Below are 12,679 nucleotides of genomic sequence, written 5' to 3' on the forward strand. Positions count from 1 at the left end.
ACATAGACCATTTTTGCAGTTTTTTCTATACTTATTATTTATTAAATAAAATAAAGAGTAAATAACATTTTTAGTCACTACTTTTAAAATTTTGACAAGATGCATCTCTGTGGTTTAAAGAAATTACATTGTGCATCCCTGGTCTTTTTAAAAAGACAATTTTACCCTTTCTTTCACATTTTGTTTGCATACATTTTTTTTTCATTTTGTCTGTGAATGGTTTTTTCCAATTTTTATTTTATTTTTCATCGAATATATGTTTATTGTTTTTTGACCTTTTGTTTGTTTATATTTTTGTAAAGATTTTTATAAAATATTTTGTAAAAAAATGTTTTTTAAATAGAGTATGATTAACATAGATTATGTATAAAATTATTTATTTTAATATGATTAATATATAGGCTAACTGAAATTCTAAAAGGGTGTCAAGTTATACATAGGCTAATCGAAATGAATATAACTCGAAAATGCACAAAATTTCTAAAAATAAGAAAATGAACTTGAAAACATTGACACCCATTTTCGAGTTATACGAATACCAAATGACAAAGGCTAATAAAAAACCGGTGTCAATGTTTTGGTGTTCGTTTTTTTATTTTTAGAAGTTTTGTTCCTTTTAAAGTTATATGGATTCAGATTATCCTATGTATAACATAACACCCGATACGTGTAAAATATATTAGTTCTAATCCTAACTATGTAACGCCCGCAAATTTGGGTTTATCAGTTTATAGATAATAAGTGTCTTAGAATAAATAATCTTAACCAAGCTATAATATATGTCACAACGGTTCCGTACATATAAAGAACGCTGAAATCTGAGTTATAACGAAGAAGTTATGACCCGTCAAAGTTTTAAGGCAAAACTGACACGACACCAGTAATGGTAAAAAGTGAGTTTTGCGATAAAGCACTTTTTAGCCTTAGTGATCTACACGAAAGTCGTAGTATACGTTAAACCGAGAGCGGACATAAAAAGAACGCCCAAATCTGACTTCGTATGAGGAAGTTATGATTTTTCTAAGAGTTTGCATAGCAGTGCACAACCCGGAATTTGAATTTTAGATCGATTGATTTTTAGCCAGCACAAACTAAATGAGAATTGAAGATCTCATTAATAGGAGTTCAACGATAAAAAGACAGTCGAAAACTGAGTCCGTATGTAGAAGTTATGAATTTTACACGGTCGTTAAATAATGTAATCTTCTCATACTGTTAAATTTAAAGTTGGTCGAGAATTAGTTGATGGAGTCAGAAGGAGAGTTGTAGACCTTGGCAATACCTACGCGTGGGTATAAAGAACGTCAAAAACGAAGCTCGTATGCAACAATTACGAATTTTAAAAAATAATTAGTTTTTGGAGTAATCTGCGAGTGACACGTGGCACAAATCATGACCATTGCTTCCTCCCCACGCCTTGCCACCAAATGGTGATAATTGGCACTCAACTCAACGAGTTAGAGGCTCTGAACTCGCTGAGTTGGTCCAAATTCCAGCCTATAAATAGAGGCGCAAATCACTTCATTTCTCACATCATTCTAACTCATTCTCTCCCAACACCCCCAAACCCTCAATGCTTTTACCTAGCACTTCCTAAGTGCTAAGAGGCAAGTCCCGGAGCGCCAGAAGGCTCCGAGAAGAAGAGCTTTTCGGCTTCGAAGTTCTACCCCCACAGAGCCCGGTTCCTAGCCAAACGCTCGGTAAGTGAGATATGTTTACCCTACTCTAAGTATAGGTTATGTTTAAGTTTATTATTGTTATTATGAACCTATAAACAATATATATATATATATATATATATATATATATATATATATATATATATATATATATATATATATATATATAAAACAACATCGCTCATAAACAGGAGCAATAAAATATTAGACTAAAATCTAGTGGTAATAATACTTTGTTTCGTCGAAGGAAAATAGAATTGTTAGGAGTGAAGCGTTGCCCGAGTTTGAAATCATCACTTTAACAAGTGTGTGCATGGTTACTTTCATCTTACACATAGATATGAAGTATTTAATATAGATTATGTGCTATGTGTGCATATTATTTGTGTTCCTGATTTCTATGTTGGATGAACGTTTATACATGTTTTAAATGATTTAAACTGTATATGTATTGTATATCTACGAATATGTTGGGTAGAACATGGGTAGATAAATGATGAGAGGTGAAAGATGATATAGATGAATATTGGCAGCTGCGCCACAACCTATAGATGTTTTTGAACTACGATGTACTCTAAACATCCTAGCAGCTGCGCCTAAAGGATAATATCAGCAGCTGAGCCTAATAGAGAACATCATAATCATGACAGTTGAACCTAAATGCTAATATCGGCAGTTGTGCCTAATAGAGAAAGTTATAATCTTGGCAGATGTGCCTAAATGAAATTTGAAATTAAAAAAAGATTAAAACTTCAAGAAAATGTTTTGTTTACTTAGCTCTAACAAAAATTTTAATTTACATAGCAATAAAAACATAGACTATGATACAAAGGCATTAAAATTGACATTTTGTTGAAATACTGTAAAATAAACATTTCGGATTTAAAGGGTATATAGAATATTTGAGATGTTTTTTAAAAGGGTATTTTGGTAAATTAAAAAAATACAAAAAAGCCGACATATATAACAAACAAACAAACGGTTCAACACAACAGTCAACTAACTAAACTAGTCTACTTGCCTAAAACCCTCTACAAATAACAACATATTAAAATACAAAGGATACATATTGTAATATATAGTGGGAGAAAACTCACTTGAACAATCTCAAAATAGCTAAGTAGGTTGGTTTGCAGATGGCTCAACCAACATGTAACAACCTATAATATATTATTAAGGTTTTTGACTATTTAAACATAACATTTAAATATTTAGATCCTATAATTCCAAAAATATACTTTCATGGCTATCAAATAAGGACCAACCATTAAAGACAGTCGAGAAGTAGGACCATTTCGACATATAGTTTTTATGTAATCCAACAACCAGGCCAATGTGTTTATCCTAGAAACCTTTCTCGTAAGTAGACCAATTAGCACATAAATGGAATCAATGACTAATCTAACTTTTATAGAGTTCATAACAATGACTATGAATATAACTAGATATAGATAAGGATATGTGTAACTTACTTGATTTGACGAAATTCGAATAGCCATGAGCAGAACTTCGACGCCTACTTTCTTATATCCTTTGAAAACTTCTAGAACTTCGCTAACCAGAAAACAGAACGAGAAGTTGAAACACGAGGGACCGAAATGCTCGATGGAGAGGGAGAAAAACTCTTTCAAAAAGAATAGGGCAAACAAATGAGGGAGGCCAAGGTCACTATTTACAGACTGAAAATGAGAAAAACGCACCATGCCTTATGATTAGTTCTGAAAGATGTCAATTGCATTAAATGTGGTGCCCCGCACTCCTTATAGACCCCCAATGCTTCCGGAATTTGTCGGAAATTCGAAAAATCGTAACATTCTCATACAAACCGCGTTTTCGACGTTCTTTATATCCACACGTTCGTATTGAAGTCTATTACAACTTTTATGCTCAACAATTTGGCTAAAAAGAAATATATTTTCACTTTCATTTTTATAAACAAAGGCTTATATTTATTAACTACTATATGTGAAAATATTGCATGAATGGGACATGGCGGCCATTAAAGTTTGCAACTTTAAGCCTCAAGATACCATGGAGGGGTCACATCTAGCTTGAAAACCATTGGAATCTATTTCTTTTGGACAACTCAACCCGAAATCCCAAAATCATGCTTAAACTTCAAAAGATGAGATCTAATAAGCTACATGTCAAGGTTATGACTTTATACCTCAAAGATGTAGCCCTTGATGCAGAGTTTTTGGATCCAAGTTCACTCCTCCAAGCTTGATACTTATCTCTTCAAAACCTCCTTCAAAGTTCTCAAACCATCACTCAACAATCAAAAAAAACTCAACGAACAAGAGGGGGAGGTGATTCTAGGGTTTTTTTTTTGGGGCAAGGAGGGTGGTAAGGAGGCCATCCGTAGAGATTAAGTCCTTTAAATAGGGTACAAAGCCCGAAAAATTAGGGTTTTCATCCCCAACGTCAACTTGTCGAGTTGAGGCTCCCCAACTCGTCGAGTTGGGTGCTTAATCTACGCGTCCAAATAAATCCCTACACGACGAGTTGGAGCTCCCCAAATCGTCGAGTTCCATCCTAGAACCCCAAAATGTTGAGAAATAAATAATACCTTAACCAAACGTTACACCAAGCTTCAAGTGGAATCTTCAAGCATCAAGGCAACATGGATTTGGGAGGTGAAATAAATCCATGGAGAGGGAAAGAGGCTGAAATCATGAATAGTGGAAATGAGGAAGAAGGATGCTTCAAATAGACACATCATGGTCACTTAACCACTTTTAGTCGCTCCTTACAAAAGCTCTTTCAAAATGACTCCAAAATAACTAAGGAACTTATAATATCTTCCAATATAGTCCCTTTCCATCATAACCTCTACAAACTTAGTCCATGTCACTTAGTGTTTCAACTATCAAGTAAAACCTAAGTTTCACCCGTTTGACGCAAATGATTAAGATTCTATATACATCCTTAGAATGCTTGCTTGAGCCTTAATTTATGTTCCTTGTTTGGTTGTGGGGTTGGGGTAGAATCATTTATTCTAAAGTCTATTCAATCATGGATTATGTACGGCTTGCATACATGAGGTGAGTATCAATGTTAGCAGATACTTCTAGTGGTACAAAAGCGTAGATGAAGAGAATCCTAGAAAACAAGTCTAGGAAGTTTAGTGTTGGGATCTTTGAGCACATAGGTATGATAAGAAACATAGCAGTAGTTGAGTGTAGTGACTTGGGAACATTGGGACAACTCTTGGGACTAGTATGAATAAGTGTGGAAGGTAGTATGGGCCCGTATTACCGAAAGCACACGATCCTTATAGGAATCAGGTAGAGCCAGAAAGTTGCTAAGGAAATGGTAACGTTTTACATATTATGGGGTAGTTATATGATTATGTATTAATCTATTCCCATTTATATCTTTAGTATGGTGGTAACTAGAATAGGCGGTTCCGGTTCTTGAACGGGTTCAGACAGGTTAGGTCCTAGCGAGACTGATATACATGATTTGATAGTTGTTGAAGTATATGTGGTAGTGAGGCAGATGATTCCAAATATGTCCGAATCTATCAAGACCCAACTGACAACCATGTTTGACGAGCCTTATATAGTCGTAACTGAATCTGCTACCGCTGCAACTACAATTGTTGTTTTTACTGCTAGATAACGAGTAGGTAGGGGATGTCCTATCCTGAATTCAATAAAACGAAACCCCAAAGTATGACAATGTCAAGGACCCAATTGTTTCCATAAGATGTGTTTCATATGTGGAGCGATATTTGTATATGTGTGCTTGTCCGGATAACCTGAAGTTCAACTATGCTCAAAATCTTCTTTGTTGGGAGTGAAACACAAGTGGAACTTGGTCTCCACCTTACACCTGGTGAGTGAAGCACGATGACCTGGGAGCAGTTTGTTGAGATGCTCAGGGAAGAGTAAGTCCCATTGGTAAATAGGGAGAAACTAGATCATGAGTATTTTCCGCTCAAGCATACAAAAGAGTCGGTGAATGAGAACACCAAGATGTTCATCGAGAGGGTCTTGTTTCACCTACAGTATGCATCCTCAAAGTAGGTGTAAATGTCTCGATATTTGAGTATAATCAATACTTAGATTAGGAAATTCATGTCGAACAAACAGTACTAGACCTTAGCAGACTTTCAATTGCACGCCAGGAAGAGAGAAACTGATTTGGAGTCCTAGAGCAAAGTGAAGAGACAGACTCCAGTTCAGTCTCATCTAGTAGCTAATTGGTTTAAGCCTACTAATTGGAAGTCTGGGGGAAAGAAGGGTTGCACTTAAAGTATTATGAGGGGCCTCGTCGTGGAGGGTTTGAATGCCACAAATGTGGCAAGATGGGCATTACGTTAGGGATTGCCAGCATAGCACGTAAGTTTGTTTCAACTACAACCAAATTGGTCACTTTAGAGCAGATTTCCCCTACTTTCAGGCAAGCATGTATAGACTCCAACACTTGCGACACTACATATCACAGATGGACGACAGGGCAGGGCAGAGGCCCCAATGGCCAAGGGTTGAGCTTTCCAATTCTCAGCAGAGGAGGCTAGAGTGCGCCAAACGTCATGACTTGTATATATTCCTTTATTTGTGATGTTGTGTTCCTACTTTTAGCACTTATTATTATTATTAATCATGAGATTAGGTACATTCCTAATCAACTATATGCTTTCTTTAGTGATATTTGATTCAGGAGCTATTCGTTCCTTCGTGTCACTTAAGTTTAGCAAGAGTTTCGATGTCACCATATGAGATGTGGACAATCCTCTTGAGGTCAAGATAGTTGATGATCGAACATTAAGGGCATCAAAAGTTTATCGTGGTTATACCCTAAAACTTTATAATGTAAGTTTTCTGATAGATGACATTCCCATTCCTATGCGAGAAATGAATATAGTGGTGTGTATGGACTTGCTAGACCAAATTGAGGCCCTGGTCGATTGTACGTGAAAGTTAGTTCGAGTTCAAACCCTAAGTGGGGGAGAGCTGGCTATTCGAGGCAAGGGTTCCAAAGGAAGTTCAACTTTTTATTCCACCTCAAGGTCCAAGAGGTATTCACAACATGGTTGCACAAGATTCTTGGCTTATTTTGTTGACACCCAAGAAAAGAAGAATGGATCCATTACAGAAGTACCAACAGTTTGTGAGTTCCCTGATGTTTTCCTCGAGGACTTGCATGGCGTGCCTCCAGAGAGGCATGTTAAGTTTAAGATTGATCTAATCCCCGGTGTGACACTAATAGCCAAGACACCATATCGCCTAGCACCACTAGGGATGCATGATTTGTCCACTCAACTTCAGGATTTGTTGGAAAAAGGTTTCATTCAACCAAAAAGTTCACCTTGGGGAGCAACGACCTTGTTTGTTAAGAAGAAGTATGGGTCATACAGAATGTACATCTACTACAGAGAACTTAACAAGCTCACATTAAATAACTTTTATCCACTACCAAGAATCGATGACTTATTCAATCAGCTTCAAGGTTCATCTTGGTTTTCCAAGATTGATCTATGTTTAAGGTGTCATCAGATGTAATTGGGAGAGGATGACATACCGAAGACAACCTTAGAACTCGATACGGTTACTATGAGTTTGTAGTGATGCCTTTCCGGCTCACTAATGCACCATTTGCATTCATGGAACTGATGAATCGTGTGTGCAGACATATGCTCAATTGTTCAATGGTTATTTTTATCGATGATATTGTGATCTTTTCTAAGACCATGGAGAAATTGTTGGGTTTTATTAAAAAAAAAAATAGTCAAAACTATGAATTTAGCAATGGAAGCAATTTTACATTTGAGTAAACTAAATACAAATCTTTCAACAAGGATCATTTTAAAAAGCTAGGAAAGATTAAAACACCATAGAAAGGGAAAGTGTTACAACCTTTGAAGACTTTGATTCCTTTTGGTAATTTGGAAGTTGATGTAGAATATAGAGAAAATCTCCTTCTTGTCTAGGACACCAACAATAGATCAACTTGATAGAGGTTCTAGTCAAAATATTGTAGTAATAAGAATTCATAATCTTTAAGTTAATACCAAATATTAACTTAAAGAGAATTTCAAAGTATCAAGCTTTTCTTCTAGTTTCTTAAGAACTTAAGAAAATATAGAGAAAGGGAGTTGTGTATATGATTTTGGGAGCCAAAAGAAGAAACCAAAAGTAGCTTCAAGTCCACTCTTTTATGCATGAAAAAAGTCAAGCATAAAGTCCTTAAGCTATACTTTCATATGACACAAGTAAGGATTGTATGGTGCATGTACTTTAAGAAGAAAATGCAAGCAACCATCAAATCCCCCACTCCCTATGTTGACTTCAGCCTTGAAAGAAAAAGAGAGGGAAGAGTACCTAGCACTCCTCCATTTTATATAAAATACACTTCTAGTTTTATAAAAAAAAATAATCCTCTTTAATTTATATGAAACATTCGAAGCGTTTTTCTTTGATAGTTTTGATAGGAAAAATATTATTTTCATAAAATTAATATTCAGTTAATTACAACAAATATAAATATTTATTAAGAATCAAATCTTTATAAATAATATATATTAATATAAGTTTTATCAATCAAATTCTTATAAATAATATATTATCATCAAGTTGTTGTTAGTTTGACTCTTAAAAACTCATATATTATCTAGCAATATCATTTTATAAAGTCTCTTGGACATATAGATCTTTGATAGCTTCATTTTATTTACTTCTTTTTATAGTTTATTTTAGTACATTTCATTCGCATTTTAGTTAACTTCCATGCATATTTTCCCTTTTGTTATTTTTATGACCATTTCGGGGTACTTTCTAGTTTCTTGAGCATGATTGCAGATTTTCTTGGAAACTATCGGAGCGGCACTCTTGGGAGGCGATTGGGCTTGAAGGGAATTGGGGATTTCGTGCTTGATGGGTATGAAGGTGACTCATGAGGTGGACTTGTCAATTGCTTGAAGTCTTGGAAGAATTGAGCTTTAAATTGGAAAGACGCGGGAGAATTCTTGAGTGTGCAAGATCAATATTTGGGAGTTTGCGGAAGTTTAGAGTGATGTGGATAAACAAATTGGGCTTTAATTGAAGAAATATTGAAGAAAAATGGGCTAGGAGTTGATTGGATTCGAACTGGGCCAATGGATTAGTTGTTGGGGCCCAAAACTTGAAGAAGCCCAAAAATACCCGTCAGAGCCCGCGACCCGCGTAAGATTCCCCGCGGCCCGCGTGGGTTCCTGACTAGGGCAATTTCGGGATTTTGCTAAGAGCTCTATTTTGGGAAGTTTGGTGTGCCTCTTTAGCCTTATCTTGAAGGTCCGATTTGGAGACTTTCTCTCTGGAGTTTGGAGCACTTTTAGAGGCCAAGAACACTTGAAGAATATCTTCTTTTCATCTCTTGAATCTTGTCAAATGTTTGGTACAATCTTATCTAACTTTGTTCATTTGAGTTTAGCCATGCTTGGCTAAACAAATCTTGGTTGACTTTTTGTTGAATCTTTTGAATTTTTGTTGGATGCTGAAGAATCCATGAACTTGTTCTTAAATCTTTATGGAATTGTTTTGTGTTTTATCATATTATCATTACTAGTATGTTTTTATTCATGAGTTTAAATATGTTTGTGGTAATTAGTTGGCTAATTTCTTGATTAAGTAAATGATCCTCAAATTAGCAAGCAACAAATGATTTTTGTGTTGTTTTTGCTTCATACAATCATAAAAACATTTCCTCCAACATGGTGGTGAAAGCATTTGACCCCTCTTGGATTTGGTGACTTTTTGGTTCTTAATGCTAGTTGACTTTCACTAATTACATGCTATTTGGAATTAGTGACTTTGACTAAGGAAATTGTTATGAGCTTCTCTAGCCATTTCAACAATTAAGAAAAGTCTAGGTAATCTCAAGCTCCTTGGATTGCTATAGCCAAATTAAGGATTTAAATCAAATTATTGCACCATTGGATTCTAATGATATGTTCATCAAAAGTCAAAGTGAGGAAACTTTAAGTCAACCATCTCTCCCTTATTGATTTTACATCAAACTCTTATTTTTGTTGCATTTGTCTATTTAAATCATAGTTAATTCTAGTTTGTTTCAAGTATTTCAAAACACCAAAACCCCCCATTTTATTTTTATCGTCATTTTACAAGTATTTTTACAAAGAGATTTTTCATAGAGTTATAAATTGAACCAATCTCTGTGGATTCGATCCCTTTACCACTATACACTATTTTAGTGTGTAATATTTAGGGTTATTATTTGTGTTGGCCTCGACAACCACTAAATTTTTTGGCGCCGTTGTCGGGGACTGGTTTATTTTTAATCAATTTGTTTCTCTATGCCCAGATCTCAGCGTACAGGTGACTTGATTTACAATCCGGAAATCGAAAAAGAAGCAAGGCGTTTGGCGAAGGAAAAACGAGTTGAACGTGGTCAAACTTCTAACCCCCACGGGGACCCGGAGGTTGAAACCGCTTCATTAAGTGATATAGAACCCGATTCTAGTCCCGACCCTCGCCAAGAAATTCCCGAAACACCACCCCTACAACAAAATCCACCCATTATTGAACCAATTGCAATGGCGGATGGAGGAGAAGTTCCTGGAAGAACTTTGAGGCAAATGATGGAGACCGATGTTACACAAACTCCAACCGGTATCAATTACCCGGTTTTGGAAGGAGGCTCGGAGTTGAAGTCAAGTTTAGTCCATCATCTACCAACTTTTCATGGATTGGAGAATGAAGACCCTCATAAGCATTTGAAGATGTTCCACATTATTTGCACTAGCATGAAGCCACAAGGGTCAACCGATGACCAAATCAAGCTAAGGGCATTCCCCTTTTCATTGGCCGATAGAGCAAAAGATTGGTTATTCTATCTTCCACCGGGGTCGATCAACTCATGGACCAACATGGCAAGAGCTTTCCTTGATAAATTCTATCTCACCTCAAGAGTCTCAAGTCTTAGAAATGAGATTTATGGAATCCGCCAAGGTCAAAATGAGACTTTCCATGATTATTAGGAGAGGTTCAACAACTTGTGCTATAGTTGCCCACAACACCAAATTCCGGAACAACTCCTCATTCAACACTTCTATGAGGGATTGTTACCAATGGAGAGAAGACTAGTTGATGCCTCAAGTGGTGGAGATGTCTTTAGTAAAACCCCACAACAAACAAGACAACTTTTCAACACCATAGCCGCAAATTCACAACATTTTGGCCCTCGCCAAGACATGAAGAGAGACACACAACACAAAGTCAATGAAGTGGGAACATTAAATATTGAGTCTCAAATAAAAGATCTAACCTCCGTTGTCCAAAAGCTAGCCATGGGACAAACTCCACAAGTGATGGTTTGTGGAATATGTGCAACAATGGGACATCCTACGGATATGTGTCCCATCCTTCAAGAAGATGCGGAACATGTGAATGCCACGGGAGAGTTCCAAAACTACCACAACAAACCATCCGGTTACCAAAATGCATATAATTCGAGTTGGAAGCCAAATCCCAACATGAGCTACAACTCAAGACCATTGCCTCAAAATGCATTGGTTAGACCGTCCTATCCACCACCACAACCTCAATACCAACATCAACAACCACACTATCAACCCAAACCACACCCTCCACATCATCATCAACAACCTCCTCAATCTCAACCAAGTAGCTCCGGAATGTCTCTTGAAGACATTGTCAAATCTCTAGCCACTAGTACCCAACAATTCCAAAAAGAGACAAGGACTAGTATCTCCAACCTTGAAGCACAAATGGGAGATATAGTTACATCTATAAGCAAGTTGGAATCCCGTGGTAAGCTCCCTTCTCAAACCGAAAAGAACCCAAATGTTAATGTGGTGACCTTGAGAAGTGGCAAACAAGCCGTAGAAAGTACTTCAAAGAAGAAGCCAAGGGAAGAAGAGGAAGAAATAGAGATCATTCCCATTGAAGAACCTATAGTCAAGAATGATGCACAAGTCGGAGCCCCAAAGAAGACTACCCCTTTAGTAACACCGATAGCCACTCAACCACCGTTCCCCTCCCGACTTGCAACTTCAAAGAAGAATATGGAGGAGAAAGAGATTTTGGACACCTTCCGAAAGGTGGAAGTAAACATCCCTCTACTTGATGCAATCAAGAAAATTCCGAGATATGCAAAGTTCTTGAAAGAACTTTGCATCAACAAGAGGAAGTTGAAGGGAAATGAGAAAATTTTGATGAATGAAAACGCATCCGCGGTTTTACAAAGGAAACTTCCACCTAAATGCAAAGATCCCGGGATGTTCACGGTTCCTTGCAAGATTGGAGATGTCACTTTTAGTAGTGCTATGCTTGATCTTGGTGCCTCTATCAATGTCATGCCCTATTCGGTGTATGAATCATTGAATGTCAGACCCTTAAGTGAAACCGGTGTCATAATCTCTCTTACGGATAAATCAAGTGTCTTTCCTAGAGGTGTTTTGGAAGATGTCCTAGTGCAATTGAACCAATTGGTCTTCCCGGCGGATTTCTATGTGATTGATCTAGATGGGTAAGTGTCCTCCAAATCGGCTCTAATCTTGCTTGGGAGACCGTTCTTGAAGACGGCTAGGACGAAGATCGATGTGTATGCGGGAAGTTTGACAATGGAGTTTGATGGCGAAACAATAAGTTTTAATATTTATGATGCCATGAGATATCCTAGTGATGTTTCATCTTTGTACTTTGTTGATGTTGTCGAGCCAATCACTCAAGAATTGTTCGAGTTATCTAACGGTGATATATTGGAGATGATCTTAAGCAAAGGATTCGATTGTGGGAAGCTAGCCGAGCAATTAAAACTTTATTCTTTGGATCCGGAAGTTGAGAAGTTGGTAAATAAAATGGAGATGAAGAAATCCACAAGATTAGATGTCAAGCAAGTTGAATTGCCCCCAACTCATACAAAATTGCCCCCATCCCTTGCTCAACCACCCGAATTGGAATTGAAGGTCTTACCTCAACACTTGAAGTATGCCTATTTGGGAAAGAATGAAACCCTTCCGGTTATCATTTCAA

This window comes from Lactuca sativa, chromosome 4 (assembly GCF_002870075.4).
Source record: "Lactuca sativa cultivar Salinas chromosome 4, Lsat_Salinas_v11, whole genome shotgun sequence".
In the NCBI taxonomy this organism is placed as follows: domain Eukaryota; kingdom Viridiplantae; phylum Streptophyta; class Magnoliopsida; order Asterales; family Asteraceae; genus Lactuca; species Lactuca sativa.